We start from the raw sequence: 19743 nt of genomic DNA on the forward strand, positions 1-19743 counted from the left end.
TTAAAGCCAGACCAGATCAGTGGTTGTATCCTCTAGTCTAGCCAGTGTGAGACTTGTGACCAGGGAAAACCCCACTGGCACTGCTCAGCAGTCAGAATCCAGGCCTGGTATAGGAACTGCCTTCATTCTTGGACCAGAGAAGTAGGTCCCTTCAGTTTGCACCTGCCATATTCATCCACCTCCTTTAAAACACTTCATAACAGTAAGTTTTCTAGAACCTTCAGCTGCAACCCCAACCTCTGAAACCTTTTACCTCCTGAGGAATTTTCTGATGTCTCTCATTCCTGAAACCCTTTTGATGTACATCAGGTTTTCTTTCCCACCTCCTCACTTAGGTTCAGGAAAAGGGATCAGTGAGCTGGCTTGGCTGCCGCTGGCTTCACCACTGTTATTCAGTAGTCATGCTGTTGCTAAGCCATCATGCCGTTGCCATTCCTTCTGCACCCCCAATTCACTCACCTCCAGCCTCCTACACACCCACACTTCACCAGCACCCTAAGTGTCATCCACTCAGGATGGAGGTGCACTTCCCCAACCAGCTCTACCTTCCTCACTATCCCATGGCCTGTCATCCACAGTTGCCTAAATCTTCCTCTCAATTTCCACTCTCAAGAGCCCTCCTAACTCTGACCTCCTGAAATGTAAGCTCTGAACTGAAGCATAATTTCATAAAGTTGAAAACATGGTTTTTGTACAAACCAAAAGGAGCAGTCTAACTTGTTAATTTCATGGATCAGACCAGCAGGATGACAAGAGTCCCTTAGGGCAATAAAACTAACCTTTGAGACAAACCCACATAAATACAGTTATCTCATACTAGACAAAGGCACCAAAAATATGTTATTAGAGAAAAGGTAGCCTCTTTGACAAATGGTGCTGGGAAAACTGGAAATCCATATGCAGCAAAATGAAATTAAGTCCCCATCTCTCACTATGCACAAAACTCAAAGTAGATCAAGGACCTAGGAATTAAACCAGAGACTCTGCATCTAATAGAAGAAAAAGTAGGCCCTAATCTTCATCATGTGGAATTAGGCCCCAACTTCCTTAACAAGATTCCTAATGTACAAGAAATAAAATCAAGAATAAATGGGATGGGTTCAAACTGAAAAGCTTCTTCTCAACAAAAGAAACAATCAGTGAGGTGAAGAGAGAGCCTAATAGAATGGGAATAATTTTGCTATACGCACATCAGATCGAGCACTAATCTCCAGGATATATAAAGAACTTGAAAAGCTTAACACCAAAAAACCAAATAACCCAATTAATAAATGGGCCAAGGAACTGAATAGACACTTCTCAATCAATAGACACAATCAATCAACAAATATATGAAAAAATGTTCAACAGTTCAACATCTCTAGCAATTAGAGAAATGCAAGTTAAAACTAAGATTTCATCTCACTCCAGTCAGAATGGCACCTATTAAGAATACAAACAACAATTGGTGTTGGCAAGGATGTGGGGGAAAAAATGGGTCTCACACTCTAACATTGCTGGTGGGACTGCAAATTGGTGGAACTAATCTGGAGAGCAGTATGGGGATTTCTCAGAAAACTTGGAATGGAACCACCATTTGACTCGGCTATCCCCTTCCTCAGTTTGTACCCAAAAGACATAAAATCAGTATACTACAGTGACACAGCCACATCAATGTTTTTAGCAGCACAATTCACAATAGCTAAATTGTGGAACCAACCTAGAAGCCCTTCAATAGATGAATGGATAAAGAAACTGTGGTATGTCTACACAATGGAATATTACTCAGCATTAAAAAAGAATAAAATCATGGCATTTGCAGGTAAATGGATGGAGTTGGAGAGTATCATGCTAAGTGAAGTTAGCCAATCCCAAAAAACAAATGCTGAATGTTTTCTCTGATAAGTGGATGCTGATCCATAATGGGGATGGGGTTGGGGAGCATGGGAGGAATGGAGGAACTTTGGTTAGGGCAAAGGGGAAGGGAGGGTAAGAGAGTGGGCATGGGGGTAGGAAAGATGGTGGAATGAGATGAACATCATTACCCTAGGTACATGGATGAAGACAAATGGTGTGACTGCTTTGTGTACAACCAGAGAAATGAAAAATTGTGCTCCATTTGTGTACTATGAATTGAAATGCATTCTGCTATCATCTATAACAAATTAGAACAAATTAATTTAAAAAACTGTAACCTTTGGGTTATCTTTTCTCTCTTGTAAGAATCACTTCCAGGGCTAGAGTTGTGGCTCAGTGGTAGAGCACTGGCCTAGCATATGTGAGGCCCTGGGTTCGATTCTCAGCACCACATATAAATATAAATGAATAAAATAAATGTCCATCAACATCTAAAAAAAAAATCACTTCCAATTTACTAATCCTCTATTCTCTGTAAGTTAAAGTCTCTTTTACAGAGTCTGAGTCCTAATCAGTAGAAAAGACAGGGCCAAACAGTTAACTCTTTCCTGGAGTCGGGTGACCCTTAGGGGGCCTGTTGATCCATGCCCTCAGGTGGCTTTGAAAGAGTATCTGGTGCACTTGTTGCCTTGCTTCCAAGTGTTGGATACATTTTCTGACTCTTCACTTCAACCCTCTGAAGTGTGGCCCTGAAGAAAGAAGCTCATGGACTCTCAGGTTTGGAAGGGTACAGAGCATCTCAGGTCAAGTCTAGTTGGGTGGGTGTGGGGATGGTGCGAGGAGCAGGTGGTGTGGAGGAGAATGGGTCTCACTGTAGAAATGAGTAGGTAGACTTGGGGGGATGACTGGTTTTATTGAATTATTTGGTGAGGATCTGGGATATAAAAACCTATGAATTTGGTGCTACGCGATTAACCAATTTCCCAGGTGAGGAAACTGAAGCTTAGATTAGGAACAGTCCCAGATTCAAACTAAGCGTTGAACAAAGGCCAGAGTTCATCTGGGCCTGTCTCCTGAGCCAGTAGTGTGCAGAAGCCCTAAGTGGGAGGCAGAGGTGACACTGTGTGTGCATATGTGTGCACATAGACTGGGCGGGAGGTAGATGTGACGCTGTGTATGTGTGTGTGCGCGCATACACTGGGTGGGAGGTAGGAAATGACCTCCTCCAGCAGCAGGTGCAGAGCCCCCGCCTGGTGCAGAGGCCACATCTAAACAAAGCCAACTGCAGGATTCCACACATCCCCTCTGCAGGGCTGTCATTCCTGTCCTTCCTCAGCACCAGCCTTCTTAGACCCCAGAGAATGAGCTCAGAAGATGGGGACCACAGCAACGAAGGCAGCTGGCTGTGCCTTCAGCAGATTCATACTCGGCTTCAACATTGTTCCCAGGAAGGGTGGGTCCCTGCTTCCTGTGGACTGGAAGGAGGAGGAGGAGGCAATGGGGGCTCTGGGGACTCTGGGTTTGTAACCGAATCAGAGGCTGTGAGGGTGACAGCTGCTGGAGGAGGAGGGGGCTTGGATGGGTGAAGAAAGTCTGGGCTGGGATTTGTCCCCTCCCATCATCCTCAAGGCAGCTCTCCAGGAGTGCTGGGACCCTCATTCCAAAAAGTCTCTAATGTCACCAGTGCAGTCTGTCAGGGCATGTTATCATGCAGGAGGAGAGGCCCCATCAAAGGAGGCAGTTCATGTGGACTCTGGAGATGAGAATGGGTTTTGAACCCCAGCCCTGACACTTTTGCATCATGTGGTTTTGGTCAAGTTTGTTAACCTCTGTCTCCATTTCCACTGTTCAAACTGAGACCATGTGAATGCATCATCGGAGGCGGCTCAGGAATGGAGAGGGAGCACTTTGCACGCAGGGGTTGCTCCATGAGAATGAGGCCGCATATTTTGTGCCAATTGATGTCCAAGTTAATGTCATAACATTTGAGATCAGAAACAGTTTAAAGAAAAGCTTGTTAAAAATCCAGGCTGAGGTAGGAAGATTGCTTGAGGAAAAAGGAGAAAGAGAAAGAAAAAGAGGACAGAAGGAAGGAAAAAGAAGAGTGTGCTGACAAAGTGTATAAGATCCAGGAGAATGTGTGCTTATGCCGGAAAGTACTCAATAGACAGCTGCTCTGGATGGAGAATTATCATACACATATCTATTTTTGTGTAACAAATGACATCAAAACTCAGGCAAAAACAACCTCCATTTAACTATATCTTACAATCTGTGGGTCAGGAGTCCATACAGGTAGTTTCAATGGTGGTTACCTATGAGGGACTGAGCTGCAGGTGGACTGAAGCATCCAAGATGGCGTCACTCCTGTCTGGTACATTGTTACTGGTGGCTAGAAGGCTAGGCCCAGATGGTACTGTCAGCCAAACGCCCACAAGTGATTTCTCTGGCATGGAGGTCTCAGGGTGACTGGACTTCATACAAGATTACAAGAAAGAGTTACAAGAAAGAGTGGTTACAAGAAAGAGTGACAACAAATGGCCAAGGTGGAAGCTGTTAGGCTTCTAGTGACCTAGCTTTGAAAGGCCCAGATCTTCACTTCCACATCATTCAATTTGTAAAGCAAGTTGCTAAGCTCAGCCTCGCTCCATAGGGAAGAGGAATTGGGCCCCACTTCTCCATGGAGGAACAGCTAAGATTTTTTGCGTCATCTTTAATATACCACAGCTATCCTCAAAAAGGGTCCTGCAAGGTATTTCTCTAGAACTTTTCCAGTTGCATCTTGGGGGAGTAGAAAGAGTCCTGGATTGGCCACTCAGAAACCTGAGTTTGAGTGCAGCCACTGTCACTTTGAGTTCCATTATATTCAGGGCGCTTTATCTGAAGCTGGGACCATGAAGGGTGACAAGATAGTATTCCTGTGCTCTGGGTCTCAGCCTGGACCTGCTTCTAATGTGCTGGCCTCAAGCAAGTCATGCCCTTTCTCAACACCTATTCCCCTGTGAGCAGAATGAGGAGAAGGGTGGGTTTGCTGACCACAGCTTTTTCCCAACACCAGCCTCCCATGGGGCTGACTGGTACTACTGGGGAAACGCCTACCTGGCTCACATCAACTTTCCAGTAAGTTCTAAAGTGCCTCTCATTTTTAGCAAAGGAATTGAAAAACAGTTTTCCAAAGCTCATCTAGGAAGAGGTGGGCTGTCTGTTTACAAATAAATTCTCAGCTTTCCCAGAACTCAAGAACAGGAATGGGTATACTTAGAAGGGAATGCTTGGCCCTTTCTCAGAAACACAGGCATAAAAACCCACTTCTCTGTGAACTCCAGTGTGTGAGGGACTTGGAATTGCACTTCTGGCTAACTCAGAGTATAAAGGAGTAGAGGCCTGGGCCATGCATCTCTCTAAAGAGTGTTCTAGACTGATCTCCTTACCTGTAGAGGTCCCCAGAACAGGCAAGCAGTCCATGTGAGGGTCTCCCGGAGAGCCCAGTGGACCATGAAGGTCCCAGCCTCTGCCCTTCAAGACCACCCTGGAGTCTCCATTCCTCTTGGTGTTTATGGGCTAGGCTGGGGAGGGAGTGAGGCAGGAGGCTCTCTACCAGTGGAGAAGGTGGGGGAAGGTGGGCAAGGAGTATTCTGGCCTGCAGCCAGGGCTGTGGGATTTACAATTATCTTGGGGCCTGTAAATAATTCCAGCAGCTTTTTTATTTTGAGGCCATGAGTAATTGAACCAACTGTATGCTACATCCCACAGCCCAGCCATGCCTCCTCCCACTCACACCCACCCACACACTCACTTACACCTGTTATACACTGCACACACCTGCTCACAAATCATTTAGAGATGTACCTTGTCAAGGGAGTCTGTGTTCTATGCTAGGTATATGCTAGGTACTTTTCATACACCCTCAATTAATTCTAACAAGAATTATTTAAGGTGGGCCCTATTTCCTCATTTTGTTGATGAAGAAACTGACTAAGCCCAAGGGGAGATAAATTAACTTTTCTAAAGATCCACACCTAAGGTAGCAGAAAAAGAACTTGGGGCCCTGAACCCTTTCTACCAGCTCAGGTCCTTCCCCAGGCTCAGAGCGACTCGGCTAGCCCTTGCCTAACTTCATCTCTTTTAATAGGGAAATTGGACATTGGACTTAAAAATAACCTTACATTATAAATGAAAGTTGATAAATTCAACTGCATTAAAAATAAAACAAAACCTACCTGGCTCAAAAGTACACCATAAACAAAACAAACAAAAACCCAACAAAATGGGGGTGGGAGGAAATGGTTAATATTAACTGATATTAAGACAAAATGCTCATCTCCATAATATATATAGTGAGTTCCTAATCATTTGTAACAAAAAGGATAAAACCTAATAAAAAATAGGGAAAACATGAAGACTATTCTCAGAAAAAGAAATACAAATGGATCTTAAACCAGTGTAGTTGCTCAATTTAAAACAATAATACAAATTTAAGCATTCTGACATTTATATCCCACAAATGACTCAATTCCACATTATTCACATAGACCCTATAGACGACTCAAGTTAATTTTTAAAATGGGCAAAGGTTTTTGACAGACATTTCACAAAGCCAATACACATTGAAAGTCTTCAGATAATGTAAATGGAAACCAAGAGCTACCAGGACACACCCACCAGTGTGGCTAAAAGACTCATGATCCAGTAGTCTTTCTTATTATTATTTCTTTCAAACATGACAATATGATCCAGTAGTCTTTATCCACCGTTTTGCTTTCCAGAGTTTCAGTGACCTGCAGTGAACCACAGTCCAAAAATATGACACGAGGACTGGGGTTGTGGATCAGCAGTAGAGCGCTTGCCTAGCACGTTTGAGGCCCTGGGTTTGATCCTCAGCACCACATAAAAATAAACAAAATAAAGGTATTGTATCCAACTACAACTAAAAAGTAAATATTAAAAAATATGACATGGAAAATGCCAGGAATAAGTAATTTCTAAATTTTAAATTGTGTGTTGTTCTGTGTAGTATGATGAATTTTCTCACCCCCACACCATGTGTATAGTTGGTTTGTCCAGGATTTCCACACCATATACACTACCTGCATTAGTCACTTAATGGCAGTTCCTGTTATCAGATCAACTAACTGGCACAGTATATCAGTGCTTGTGTTCAATAACTCTTTTTAAAAAAATTTTTTTTTAGTTATAGATGGACATAATACCTTTATTTATTTATTTATTTTCATGTGGTGCTGGGGATCAACAAGTGCCTAACACATGCTAGGCAAGTGCTTTACCACTGAGCTACAACTGCATTATTTTAATGGCCCCAAAGCACAAGAGTAGTGATGCTGGCAATTTGGATGTGCCAAAGAAAAGCTGTAAGTGCTTCCTTCAAGTGAAAAGGTGAAACTTCTCAATTCAATAAGGAAATTTAAAAAGAATCATATGTTGAGGTTGCTAAGATCCATGATAAGAACAAATCTCTCTGTGAAATTGTGAAGAAGGAAAAAGAAATTTGTGCTAGTTTTGGTGTCACACTTTAAACTGCAAAAGTTACATTGACAATGTGTGATGAGTATTTAATTAAGATGGAAAAGGCATTACATTTGTGGGTGAAAGAGAGAAATAGAAAATGTGTTCCAATTGATGGCACAAAAAAGCATTGAGCCTCACTTCCTCTCATTGCTTGGGTGTCATGTCAATCATTTCACATCAGCACCAGAAGGATGAACACAGTACAACTAGATATTATATATATATATAATTTTCACATAACCTTTATTACAGTAATTGTTATCATTTTTCCATTTTATTATGAATTATTGCTAATCATCTCTCAATTTATAAATTCAACTTTATCATAAGTATGTGTAGGAAAAATATAGTACATCTAGGATACGGTATTTTCCCATGATTTCAGGCGCCCACTGAGTCTTGGGTCACATCCAGGGGAAGCTTTTTGGGCAATGAGGGAGGCCTTGTCCAGTACCTAACAGAGTCCAGAGGCTGGGAGCACCAGGAGTGGGCAGAGAGCAAGAGCTTTAACCCTGAGCTGGATCACGAAGCTGTGTGGGGTCCTCCTATCACTGCCTTCAAGCAGAAGTTCCTAATGAAGGCCAAACATTGTTATTGCTACCCTTTATGGGGGTCATAAAGGAAGCCAACTTCTGTCAGTGAGATGCGGAATTCTGGAAACATCATCTCTAGGGACACCAAGGGGCAGTTGGGGTCGGCTCTCCTTTTGCTTGGTAGAAGCTGGACGAGCTACTCTTGGAGGAGAGTAAGTCACCCTTTAGCAGCTTCTTCCAGGGTTGCAGCTTGTGAGGCCTGGGCTCACCTGCTCACCCCAGACCCTTTATTTCATCTCCTTCTCTGACTCCCATGGCCAAAGGCATGAGCTCTGACTGGACAGGCATCTCCTGCTGCCTGTGCCCTCCCAGGGAGAGAGGACCCTCTGAGGGCACCTTTCTGTTGATGCCTTTCAGTTGTTCAGAGACCAGAAAGGATCACAGCCTCCAAGGTCAGACTGGCCTGATCTTGAACCCTGGTACATGTGTGCTCTATGCAAAGTCCCTCTCCCCAGGCCTCAGTTACTTCACTTGTAACCTGAAGCCGGCTACAGCCATCCAGGGGGCCTCATTCCTCATTCTTGGGGATAGCTGTTCTTGGTGCCTAATGATTTGAAAGCCATTGTTTCTTCTGGCAAGAGGATAAGTTTGTCTCTATTACTCCATCTTGAGCAAATGTTGAACTCTTTTTTTTATTTTTTGAATTTTTTGACAAGATTTCTAGTTGGTTCTCTTTCATTACTTACCTGTTCTTTTTTTTTTTTTTTTTTTTTGGACTCTTTGTATTTTGTTCTTGGAGCTATTTTGTTCCTTCATTTGCATGACCTAAACAGAGTATTTTTAAAATATATCTTTGTTTGTTTTATTTATTTTTATGTGGTGCTGAGGATCAAACCCAGTACCTCACAAGTACGAGGCAAGCGCTCTACCACTGAGCTATAACCCCAGACCCCTAAACAGAATTTTTAAAAATTCTTTTGTCAGATAATCTTGTTATTTTAACTTTATCTGTATTAAATGTTCTTTCTTGTTTGATTCCATTGGCTTTCTTCATTGGGGTTAGATTTCTTCATAGGCTTGAAAGTTTTGGCTTTCAAGTTCATGTTGGGTAATCCAGGAAGATGTTCATTGCACTTTTGAACAAAGATTAAGTTTTTTTCATATTTTATCTACTGTGCTTAGAGCAGCAGTTGTGCCTCAAAGCATGAACTTACAAAGAAATCTTTGAAGTCCCACATTCTAGAGTAGGTGCTATCAGAAAGAGCCAGGCTCTCAGCAGGCCAAAGCTGTCATTCTGAATCCCAGTTCTGCTGTGTGATTTTTGCCCAGGTTTTTGAACTTCGTTGGGTCTCAATTCTCTGGTCCCCCAAATGGGCACAATGATAACTTTGCAGAGTGTTTGTGAGGATTAAGTGAAAGTGCCTGGCAGGGCTTCCCAAATGTTGTTGACTTTGTAATTGAAACTATGATTGATTCTCCCAGGCAGCATGAATGAAGGAGAGGAAGTTGATACTCTGCCAACAGGTGCAGAGGGGGCTGCTGGATTTTTAAAACAAATGGACTCCAAATACACATGACTGTTTACATTTAGCACTGAGTGGTCCCTTAATCCAATTCTGTCTGTGTGTTCTCAGAGGGGAGTGGGCAGAACAGAGGCGGGGAATGTGTGCTATTTCTGGAGCCAGAAAGGGACAAAACCAGAAGCAGGAGTAGCCTTCCTGGTGCTGATCAGTTGTCATGACTCTGGAAATCTGCAGACATTAAAGGGGCAAGACCTACAGCTTTCTCAACCAGGGGGAGAGTCACAGGCTCCTGTTATTCAGCTCCAGACAGCTAGAGGTAATAATAGGCTGCGGCCCTTTTGAGGCTCAGGCATGGGAGGTGGGGAGCTAGAGCTAGTTTGGGACAGATGTTTTAGCTGAGCTCTAGTGAAGATCAAAGGAAGCGTCTGCCAGCATTTTTTTTTTTTTACATTCCTAGGTCTTGATGTCATTTGAACTTGAATCCTTCCAAACCCAGGATCCGGCAAGGTAGATTTGTCCCCACTTCCCAGTAGTATCCACATTTCTTCTGTGGTTATCTGCACCCCCATATTTCTCCCCAGCTCCCTCCTCTGTCTCAGAAGTCACCAGGCAGCTGCTCAATGGTTGTCACTTGAATTATTGACTCTCCTTTCTTGTTCAGGATCTCCCTTATGACCAATACACAGTTCATACGGGCATTAGAGGGAAAATTAAGGCAGGAGAGAAAGAACTCAATGAAAGCAGGTGACTATGTTCAAAGAAACTTCACATGGGAAAGTTTTTTGGATCCACTGAAACCCTACAAAGCAAGGAGGGCATAATACTTATTTTACTTTATTAACCAGAGTCATAGAACTAGTAATAAACTCAAGTTAGTTTGATTTTAATCACAAAATATCTAAAATCATCCTGTGGCACATGCCCATAATCCCAGCTACTCAGTACCCTGAGGCAGGAGGATCACAAGTTCAAGGTCAGTCTGGGCAATATAGCAGGATCCTATCTCAACTAAAATAAAAAAGGGCTGAGGGGGGTGTAGCTTAGCAATGGAGTGCTTGCCTATTATGTAGGAGGTACCAGTTTGATGCTCTGTACTGAAAAAAAAATTGAAATTATAGATAAAATAAAACCTCATAATTCAGCTACTTTAAAAGAATTGGCTAATAATCTGTTTTATTAATTATAACCCCACCAGCCCTAAAGGAATTTTTATCCTGTGTTTTTATTCCATTCCCTATTATCCTAAACAACAGCAAAATGACTGTTATTTATCAAATGCATGTTTGTGGTAAGCACTATGCAGAACATTTGACCTATTTTCTCTCAATTAATCAGTACAACATACCAATATGGTAGATGTTAATAGCTTTATTTTCTAGGCAAGACCAAAAGAAATTCAAGTAAATTGTCACTTAACACTCTCACGTAATCCTTTTCTTAAGTTCCCTAATAATGTTCATGATTATAATTTTTTATTGCTGCATACTAGTCTTCCTTCTAATCACTTAATTTGTTTTGCTTTGTTAGGTGTGATGACTTGATGACTAAAAGATATGTGGGAAATAATATTCATTCATTTTTTTGAACAGATATTTAGTTAGCACCTGCTCTTCTGGGAGGTGCTGTGTTATACCCAGGAATACAATGGTGAGCAAAACAAAAACTCTTCACTTCCCACAGCAGCTCACAGACTCCTAGAGATGCAGCCAGCAAGCACCAGTTACAAGACAGGGTGGTATTGGGGACAGTCCTGGATCTTGTGGGGACACAGGAAGCTGCCCCATCCCAAATATGTCAGAAGAACAGCTGCCAATTAAGACCAAGGGCAATCTCTTCAGGAGGAGTAGGATTATTTAAATAGCTGCCAATTTCCCAGACACAGAAACCACTGATAATCATCAAACATGAGCCACCTAAGACACTACATTGGAATGTGAGACTCTGAGATCCCAGGAGTTGACACATTAGGATTTGGAGACCCAAGCCATTTTCTTTCTATAGTCACTTTGTCAAAGATTTGTTGGTCATTTCCTAGTCCAAAGAAGGCCAAAGCAGGTTTCATGCTTTTATTGTCCTGGGGATGATGATGGTGATGGAGGTGGCCATGGTGGAGATGGTGCTGGTTTTGACGGCTCTCATTAACTAAGCTTCTCTCCTGTGTTAGGTACTTTTGAAATGATATTTCATTGATCTCTGCAACAGCCCTAGAAGGTGGAATTTTTACCTTAAGGACTTCATGTTGGAATCTAAACCAGAGAGTTTAGGTAACTTGCTCAGGTTCAGCCTGCTAATAAACACAGAAGGAGCTAATTGTCCAGCTGTGAGAATCATACCATTTAAACTTTTAAGAGCAGTGGAAGAGACTGCTTGCTTTTTCTTCAAAGTGCTAGTGGTGGGTTATCATGTTTAGTCTATATGTGACCTGTCATTTTATTTTATTACCTTTTAAAATATTTTTTACTTGTCGATGAAACTTTATTTTATTTAATTATTGTATGCAGTGCTAAGATTAGAACCCAGTGCCTCACACCTGCTAGGTAAGCATTTCTACCACTAAGCTACAACCCCAGCCCCTGCCCTGTCATTTTAAATAAAGGATTTGAGGTATCTTATAATAAAAGCATTCCATGTGCCTTAAAATTTAAAAATAGGTACTACTGAGTAGGAATAAAAACTAATAGACTAACTGTAAGGCTTAACTCATTTGCTAAGATTACTCAGAGTCCTGAGATTCCTGGTGCCATGATTCAAATGGAGGTATTACAAAAAGCTGTATATTTTCCCAGCAACTAATTTAGAAAATATTTTTTCATGATGAAACTAAATTATATAAATAACAGTACTCTCAAACAAAAATACAGAAAATATTTAGGGACAAACTCTGAAGAAATGTTTATGGGAATTCTAACATAATGTGCCAAGGAGTTGTTAAGTCCAATATTATGGCACTAAGCATCTGATAAATGATTCAAGTGAGTCATAAATAAGAAAAATAGAATACTTGGGAATCAACCTAACAAAAGAGGTGAAAGACTTATACAATGAAAACTACAGAACCCTCAAGAGAGAAATAGAAGAAGATCTTAGAAGATGGAAAAATATACCCTGTTCATGGATAGGCAGAACTAACATCATCAAAATGGCGATATTACCAAAAGTTCTCTATAGGTTTAATGCAATGCCAATCAAAATCCCAACGGCATTTCTTGTAGAAATAGAGAAAGCAATCATGAAATTCATATGGAAAAATAAAAGACCCAGAATAGCAAAAACAATGCTAAGCAAGAAGTGTGAATCAGGCGGTATAGCGATACCAGACTTCAAACTATACTACAGAGCAATAGTAACAAAAACAGCATGGTACTGGTACCAAAACAGGCAGGTGGACCAATGGTACAGAATAGAGGACACAGAAACCGATCCACAAAACTACAACTATCTTATATTTGATAAAGGGGCTAAAAACATGCAATGGAGGAAGGACAGCATCTTCAACAAATGGTGCTGGGAAAACTGGAAATCCATATGCAACAAAATGAAACTGAATCCCTTTCTCTCGCCATGCACAAAAGTGAATTCAAAATGGATCAAGGAGCTTGATATCAAATCAGAGACGCGCCGTCTGATAGAAGAAAAAGTTGGCTACGATCTACAGTCGGTGGGGTCGGGCTCCAAATTCCTCAATAGGACACCCATAGCACAAAAGTTAATAACTAGAATCAACAAATGGGACTTACTCAAACTAAAAAGTTTTTTCTCAGCAAAAGAAACAATAAGAGAGGTAAATAGGGAGCCTACACCCTGGGAACAAATCTTTACTCCTCACACTTCAGATAGAGCCCTAATATCCAGAGTATACAAAGAACTCAAAAAATTAGACAATAAGAGAACAAACAACCCAATCAACAAATGGGCCAAGGACCTGAACAGACACTTCTCAGAGGAGGACATACAGTCAGTCAACAAGTACATGAAAAAATGCTCACCATCTCTAGCTGTCAGAGAAATGCAAATCAAAACCACTCTAAGATACCATCTCACTCCAGTAAGATTGGCAGCCATTAGGAAGTCAAACAACAACAAGTGCTGGCGAGGATGTGGGGAAAAGGGTACACTTGTACATTGCTGGTGGGACTGCAGATTGGTGCAGCCAATTTGGAAAGCAGTATGGAAAGCAGTATGGAGATTTCTTGGAAAGCTGGGAATGGAGCCACTATTTGACCCAGTTATTCCCCTTCTTGGTCTATTCCCTAAAGACCTAAAAAGAGCATGCTACAGGGACACTGCTACATCGATGTTCATAGCAGCACAGTTCACAATAGCAAGACTGTGGAACCAACCTAGATGCCCTTCAATAGACGAATGGATAAAAAAAATGTGGCATTTATACACAATGGAGTATTACTCTGCATTAAAAAATGACAAAATCATAGAATTTACAGGGAAATGGATGGCATTAGAGCAGATTATGCTAAGTGAAGCTAGCCAATCCCTAAAAAACAAATGCCAAATGTCTTCTTTGATATAAAGAGAGTAACTAAGAACAGAGTAGGGAGGAAGAGCAGGAGAAGAAGATTAACATTTAACAGGGATGAGAGGTGGGAGGGAAAGGGAGAGAGAAGGGAAATTGCATGGTAATGGAAGGAGACCCTCAGGGTTATACAGTGGAGGAGGTAGAGAGAGAGGAGGGGAGGGGAGGGGAGAGGTGGGGAGGGTGGAGGGTGGAGGATGGGAAAGGCAGTGAAGCACAACAGACACTAGTATGGCAATTTGTAAATCAATGGATGTGTAACTGATGTGATTCTGCAATCTGTGTATGGGGTGAAGGTGGGAGTTCATAACCCACTTGAATCAAAGTGTGGAATATGATATGTCAAGAAATTTGTAATGTTTTGAACAACCCACAATAAAAAATTAAAAAGAAAAATAGAATATAATAGACAAATTTGGTTCTAAACATGGCCACTCATAAAACTAATTAGGAATCCCTTGGGTGTCACAAGCTTAGGTAGTATGAGGGCAGTATCTGGTTCCAAGTGCCACCTTCTGGCTTGATGGGCTGTCCACCTGATTCCAGGTCCTCTGGGCTGTGAGTCTGGGATTTGGTGTCAGTGTGGCGATTGGTTTGGCTCTGACCTCCCTTCTAGTATCACTTTTTTCTGTAGTAAAATTTTTGCTTTGATCTGCAGGAATGTCAAGTGTTTTATTTGCTAAAGTCATTAAAAGCTCTGAGGAAAACTTTAAAACACTCCCAAGAGTCATAAAGTAGACTTGGGCAGAGAAAAAGACATCCCTTGTTCTCTGATGTGATAACTTCACATCATAAAGATTGGATTTCCCCCAAGGTAACATATAATTTTAATGAAATTCTACTAAAAATACCACACCCACCTCCATAAGTTGATTGTGAAGTTCATGTGAAAAAATAAACATGCAAAAATAGCCACAGAATCCCCCCAAAAAGAGCTGTGAGAAGGGATGAGGCTTGTCAGATAATAAATGAGATCATACAGTCCACAATTAAAAATGGCAAATGAACAGACTATTAGTATAAAATAGAAGGTCCAGAATTAGACCTAAGTACACATGGAAATTGAGCATATGATAAAGCTGCTATCTCAAATCTTGAAGCTGGTCCTTTTAACAAGTGGTGTTAGGACAACTGGGAGCCATTTGGAGGGAGATAAAATTGGATCCTTGCCTCACACTCTACATCAGAACACACTCCCAGTGGATCAGACATCTTAGTGTACAAAATGAAATCATAGAGGCACCAGAAACGAAATAGGAGAATTTAAAACATAATCTCAATGTGGGGAAACTTCTAACTCTGACTCAAAATCCAGATGCAACAACAACAACAACAACAACAAAGTTTGATAAATTTCACTACATCAAAATAAAGCAGCACTGCCATTGGGAGAAACACAATGAGCAAAGTCAAAAGACAAATAATAAACCAAGGGGAAATATTTGCCATCTCTATCAGAGACAAAGGTCTAATCTCCCTCGTACATAAAAAGCTCATAAAATCGAGAGAAAAAGGGACCAAAAGATCCAACATGAAAAGGGCAAAAGAGAGAATTCACTGAAGAAAGATAAATTGTCTTTAAAACCTTTGTGTGTGTGTGTATGTGTATGTGTATGAAGAAAGAAGAAAAAAGAATATGTGTGAATGGGAGGGGGGAGAAGGAGAGAGAGAGAGATGGGAGAATAGGAGGAGAAAGAGAAAGATCATGGGAAATAAAAGAAAAATGAGAAAGAAAAGAAAAAAGAAAAAGAGGAGAGAGAGGGAAAAAGGGTAGTAAGTTCTTTAACAGAAGAAATCAACTAATAAATTTAGAAGGATTGATACAATAGAAAACCCTTGTTTGTAATAAGTGACTCTGGCAATGATCATTAATGAACACTAAAACCATTGGGTAAATTATTACTGACTATTTACATGGTCTCAAAGTATAAGCACAAAGATTACTTTTAATTACAAAGGGAAAGAGACAACTTCTGCTTCAAATAAGCAAGACAATTTAGCGTTACCAGTAATGGGACACATTACTGGTAATTTGGAAAATGTACAATATCACCTATATAGTTTTCTTGATTAAAAAAAATAAACTAAATTTTGTAATGAGGAAATGATAAAACAAATCCAGAATATGAATTCTACAAAACAACTCACCTGGACTCTTCAAAAAAACTAACTCCCCCTCAAAAAACTCAAACCAAACTAACCAAAAAATAAAAAAATAAAAAAAAAAACAATCCCCCCCAAACAAACAAAACAAAAACAAGAAAAAAAAATGAAGGATACTATTTAGACACAAAGGAAATTTGTATATGAACAGAAAATTGTGTTGTTAAATCAATGTTAAACTCTTGAGTGTCTTGATGGTGTTATAGAGGAGGATATCTTTGTTATTTAGAGGTGAACTGTCATGATACCTATAATTTACTTTCAAGTAGCTCAGAAAAAAATTAGTTGTTGGAATTCTTGAAGCTCAATGCAAAACACACATCTTAAAAGACTCTTGTTTAATAATGATCTTCACGTTTAAAAACCCTAATCTTTATTGTTAATGTTGGGAAGTTTCTAAGGACACTGAATTGTCATGAAAATCATCCTGGTTGAAATGGTTCTGTGGGCAATAAACACCTCGAAATGGAGAGATTGTAACTTGTCCAAGATTATGGACGGAAAGAAAAGATTAGAACATGAGGAAAGAATGTAGTTTTATTATCCATGCCTGAGACTATGCGAGACTTCTTTGATCCTTTTTCTTTCTTTGATTTTTAAAGGAAACTTTTCATTAAAGTGTAAAATACATTCAGAAAAGGGCACATAAATGTATAGCCTGGTGAATCCCCACAAAGTGAACACACCCATGAAACCACACCCTATTTAAGAGGAAGGACATTCCAGCAACCGGAAACCTCTCCAGAGCTGAGCTTAAAATTCAGCCCCAGGATCACCAGTGCCTGCTTTTTTCTCTTTATGTGTACTTGGTACATTTATTTAAAAATTTTCAGCAAACATTTTTTGAATACCTTTCTGTGTGTCAAACACCCGGAAATGCTTGTTGCATTCCATAGTATCCTGTTCTTCATGCTCAGTATGCACCTGCCGGACCCAAGGCTGGGAATAAGTTCACATCTTTTTCAGTTAAAGAATAGAGGCTTGGCAGACTTCTGAGATCCACCACCCACTCATTCCTGGCACCCTTTAATTTTCTACTATGGGAATCACAACTCTGATTTTCAACTTGTGTGCTTCAGAAAGAGTCAACATCACCAGGTGCACCCAAGGATGGTATCACATTTTCTGGCTGTAGATTGACTCACGAATAGGTTCCTGACCCAATCAGAGCAGAGAAATATAATAAAGATTTTGTGAGGACCACTGGGAGAGGGGTGTGCTCACTTATCTCTCAGATAAACCTGGGAGGATGTGGACATAGAAATGCTAGAGCCACTCTGTGCTTCCGAAGGGGGGTCACAGTTTTAGCATTTCCTTGGTGGCTGATATCTCCATTGCTTCTTACCACAATCCAATTATTTCTTCTGCTCAATCCTGCTTCTTTCCACCCATGTTAATCACAGACTCCAAATAATCCTGAACCCCATCTCCATTTCAAAATCACCTTCCCAGGAAACCTAACCCATATGACATATATTGTTATGGTTTTGATATTAGGTATCCCTAAAAGCTCATGAGTGAGACAATGCAAGAAAGTTTAGAGGTGAGATGATTGAGTTATTAGAGTATTAACCTAATCAGCACATTAATCTCCTGGTAGGGATTAACTGGTGGTAACTACAGGCAGGGAGGGTGTGGTTGGAGGACGAAGGTCACTGGGGACATGCCTTGGAGTAGGTACTTTGTCTGTGGGGAGGGAAGCTCTCTCTCTGCTTCTTTGGGGTGCCATGTCCTGAGCCACTTTTCCTCTAACAGAGTCTCTCACCACAATCTTCTGCCACACTTTGGGTCCAGAGCAATGGAGTCAACCATCTATGGACTGAGACCTCTGAAACCATGAGCCCCCAAATAAACTTTCCCTCCTCTAAAATTGTTCTTGTTGGGTCTTTTGGTCAAAATGGCTGAAGAAAGCTGATGAAAACAGAAATTTTGCCTCTCATCCATGGTTCCTGGCCCATAAGTCCCTGTCCAAAACATGTCACAGAAACTAGAATTTCTCTTCCCCAAGGAAGTTCAGAGAAACTCTCATCCCCTCTGCCTTTCTTCTTAGAGCTGACCGTAAAGATTTTGTCTGACCTACTTTGTCTGATATTAGATCATAAGACCCCCATTTCAGGAGTCTTGCTCCCTACCCAGGAGGAGGGAATGCTGCCCAGAGAGGCCAAGAAATCTGAACAGGCCTTGCTGGGTTTCCTCGCCCAGGCTCTTAGCATTACATCATACGCTTATTGCCCAGTCACATGTCCCCATCTTTGTCCCTGCCTCCATCCTGCCTATGCAATGGAGTCTCTTAGAAAACCCCAGAGGACAAGGTTTGGAGCTTCTGAACGGTGGAGCTTGTGCAGGCTTGCAGCAAGGGGAACAGGAATGCTTCCACAGCTGGGAGGGGGTGCACTGCAGCGCCACAGCAATAGAGGCTCCTGTGCTCGGGACCCTTCTAGGTGTCACCTTATGTAACTTTTCATCTCTTGTATCCTTTATAATAAGCTGGTAGATGAATTTCCTTGAGTTCTACAAGTTGCTCTACTAAATGACTTGAGCCTAAGGAAAGGAATTTGTAGCTGGTTGGTCAGAAGTGCTGGAAGCCTGGACTTGTGATGAGCATCTGAAAGTTGGGAGTGGTCTTGTAGACTTAGCCATTGACCTGTGGGCTCTGATGCTGTCTCCAGGTAGACAGTGTCAGAACTGAATTGAATTAGAGAATGCTCACTGTCATCCTCTGCAGAATTGCTAACTTATTTGCTGATGGGCAGAAAGCACATTTTGGGACAACAGAAGTGGTCTCTGTTGTGAATATGCAGTTGGAGAAACTGAGTTTTTTTTTCCAATATATTACTCACTTTGGCAGACCTGATGCTAAGCATTTATATACATTATTCATTCCAGAGGTGAATTCTGCACCTACACTGTGCCAAGCGCACATTGTAACTCTCATGACACACATACCTGATTTTACAGGTGAGGAAACTGAGACACATTGCAGTTAGGCAAATTGCCCAAGTTGCTAGCTACTAATCAGTAGAGTCAGGGTTGATGAAGCCTGAGCATCCTTTACAAATAGTATTACAGGCAAACCAACCACAGAACTACAAACTACTCTCCATATCCAGGTCTCCACAGTCAACATTCTTGCAGTGAATCAAAGAAACAAATCTGTATTATCGTGTGGGCAGATCTCAGTGATGCTGAAAGAGCTTCTGAGAAAGGGAGGCCCAATCTCTGCAGCCTAGGCATCCCTGTTATTGTCAAAGGGACAAACATGATACAGAAAAAAATAAATGAAGAAACAGTAAAAAGGGACCACATCATCAAATAAAAATGCATGTGATTTACCAGGAAAGATACAATTAGTTTCAAAGTGGGATGCATTGACCTTGAATGCAATATCCTCTCCAAGGAGGGAGAGATTTCTGGGCTGGAAGAATCCAGAAAGGTGCTCCTGGGCATAGAAGGAGTCTGCTCAAGGGGGCAGGATGTGGAAGGAGAGGGGGGCATTCAGCAGGAGCCAGAGGCAGACCAGAGGCAGTGAGTGTACAGATATAGAGGTGTTCTCCCAGCCTGGCCCATGGGATGGACCACGGTGAGCCTATGGAGGCTCAGATGGGCAAATCCTTCCTTCTTGGAGGATGGA

Source organism: Marmota monax, unplaced genomic scaffold, assembly GCF_021218885.2.
Source record: "Marmota monax isolate L192 unplaced genomic scaffold, Marmota_monax_Labrador192_F-V1.1 WCK01_AAM20220418_F8-fsc00004, whole genome shotgun sequence".
Lineage (NCBI taxonomy): Eukaryota > Metazoa > Chordata > Mammalia > Rodentia > Sciuridae > Marmota > Marmota monax.